Here is a 3,030-nt window from a genome sequence, read left to right on the forward strand (position 1 = left end):
TCATCATCATTTCATCCCCATCGACGCACAGGTCGCCGAAGTGCCGTCAACTCAAAAGACCTGCACCAGGCGAATGGTCTACCCGACGGGAGGCCCTAGTCACACGACATTTCATTTCATCCAGCCCGTTAATCATGACATGCCTACGAGGGTATGTTTTGCATGCTGGCTTGTGCAGTTCTCGAAGCACGGTCTCCATACTTATTCGATGATACCTCTCTCTTGAAGCTCAGAGATTATGGATACAGCCTCATTCGAATGAGCTGTATTGCCCACAGCAGCTGAAGCCATCAACAGTCGAAGTCTGTCTATTAGTTCATCTGGGTCATCGTAATATATATACTGCAGTACTTGACTGCTCACTCCTTTATGCTGAAAATCTACACCCTCACCGACACTTTTAGCTTGCTCATTGAGTAAAGGTTGTATAATGGTAGTGTTTATAGAGCTTTCAGGCTTTTTCAGTGTTCCGTCGGGATTTTTATACAGATCAGTCAAGTTAAGTATTTCCCGATAGACTTTGCAATCATCCGCAGAGTATTTTAAGTTTTTTGATGTCCTTAGAAAGATTAGGTTCATTAAGCCAGATGTTCTTTTAAACTCTGTAACCCCGATGCGTATTGTGCTATCGGATAAAGTTATAGTTTGAGAGCCCAGCATGTACGGTCTCGCCCTGCTGACACCAAATGTTCTATCTATCTTAACGGTCGGATACTGGTTGGTGAATTCTGTGATTGGGTCATTATTATGCAAAGCTATCTTGGAGACGATTCGGTAACAGGTTTAAAAGTTTCATTTAGTGTTTGCTCGCGATCTATATGTCCCAACTTCAGCAAACGTAATTTCTCTCGAATTGCTTTGCGCGCCTGAATAACTTTATGCTTTGCCGACATCTCGAATGATACTAATCAGAGCTCTGAATATCACGTGGTTTTATATATGCTTTGTTGTACTTCTTCTTCTCCTTTTCTTTCCTACACCACCTTCTTCAATAACAATGGTCTCGGCTTCTGTCATGCCCTCAATTGCGCTAATTCTGTTCTGTATCCGGTTTTGGTTAATGGCAAGAAGTTTCTGGATGTCCTTTAATTCCCTTGCAACTTTAACTAGTCTGGACTCAAGATTTTTAAATTTGATATCGGTGTACATTCGGGCATTCTGTCTTTGCACACCTAATCTCTCAGACTGAGCGTCCGCCATGCGTGCGAATTTGTCCATGGTGATGTGTTAACTGATGGGATAACGTATTTTCGTACGTTTATATATGGTGAAAGTCTTGGAAGCTCGGCTATACCTACCGTCATTCAGTTTACGGGTTTTATCAATAACGAGAAAGCCGTATTGTGAGTGGTTCCAGCAATCAGCACATATCTTTACAAATTCATTGTATGACATGTTGGTCCCTACATGAGCATGGTAAATGTGCTTTAAATAGAGGTTGTCTTGTTTGAATGCTATAATGAGATTTGCGTTGTCCCTCACCAGCTGTTTTGGGATCCTGGAATACGTCTGACTCAGATAAAATACATCAACACCCACATGACGGCCAAAGCAGAAATATTTACGGATTTGATCTTGCTTTTCAACAGCGACATCATCAAATATGAAGGCAGTGTTAGGCTTTACCTCTTCAGGTGGGGGACGTCGTCGCTTTCACTGAAGGCTCTGTACGTTACACCGTCTACTCCATCTAATATTTTCTTCAGTAACTGGTACTTGGGCTGAAAGAGTGTCTTGGAGAAGACGAAAAGGTGCTCGAAGCAGACTCTGTCTATGTGCGTTAAGAGAGCCGTGAGGACATTTATCTTACCACAGCTGGATGGACCTACAATTATAGCTCATATGCTGTCAGGAAGGAGTGGTCCATTCTTGTTGGTCTTCTGGTCTTGGTCATCATCACAGGACCAGTCACCTACAACAAAGCCCTTGAGGCGAGGGTGTTTCACCCAGCCCGCCATGATACCAACTGTGGTAGGTCAAGGTGTAGAATATGCTTTTATATGATTAAAAATATGTGTTTGTGTGTAGTCACTATAGCGCACTCGCCTTACCAACTGAGCTACAACGGCTACACAATAGAATGAACCCCAGGTGGTATATTTAAAGGGAAGGCTGTCATATAGATTAACGTAGGTGACATTTTGTCTTGACAAATAAAAAACACGCAATGACAAATTTAATATTATAAAATAATATTTTTATTTATTAAAATATTTACAAATATGTTCAGCATGAGAAAAAATCAGTACATTCTTCTTTAAGCGATGCAGCAGAAGTACAGTATTTGGAAAATAGCTGCTTCTTGCATGTTTGAAATTCAGCACGTATATCTCGTAATGTTATGGGTGAATTACAATAGTCCGGTATTCCATCAGTAAATTTGAGATCGACATTTTCAACACTTATTCGAGGAATAGCACAATACTTGGGCACTGGTGTGATACACATACTAAAACAATGTTCTATATCAGCTATGTGGATGCTAAATGCGTGAAGCCAGTTAATGATGTCGGTGTATACTGCCTGAACATATGGGCACCATCTATTTAGTCTCTCTATCACACTAGTTAGAGCCATGTCTAAATTGAACAAGTTATCAATAGTGGGGTGATGCATGAAAATGCTATAACCATCAGCTCTTTTAATTTTTAGTGTAGCATCATCATACATTGATAGAATACTCACAGGTAGACTGCCACAGTACATGTCCTGGTAGGAGTGGGATGGATAATATTCAGTAGTCATATGATTCTTGAAGTGTATTGTTAAACGACACAGTTCATCCCACTCGTAGTCAGAAAATTTCACTTTAATATATTTGAGTACATTTTCGAGCACTAACACAGTTGAGAGGCTACCGTATTGCGAAACTTCAAGTCCTACATGGATACCTTTTGAACCACTAACTGTTAACACATAGCTTGAGGCGAACAGTAAAGGTTGAGGTGAAGCGGCGGTCAGTATCTTCTCATCCACAACATCCAAACCAGTGTGGTTAGCCTGCTGTTCTTGCACTGATGGTGGGATGTC

Source organism: Schistocerca piceifrons, chromosome 1 (assembly GCF_021461385.2).
Source record: "Schistocerca piceifrons isolate TAMUIC-IGC-003096 chromosome 1, iqSchPice1.1, whole genome shotgun sequence".
In the NCBI taxonomy this organism is placed as follows: Eukaryota; Metazoa; Arthropoda; class Insecta; order Orthoptera; family Acrididae; genus Schistocerca; species Schistocerca piceifrons.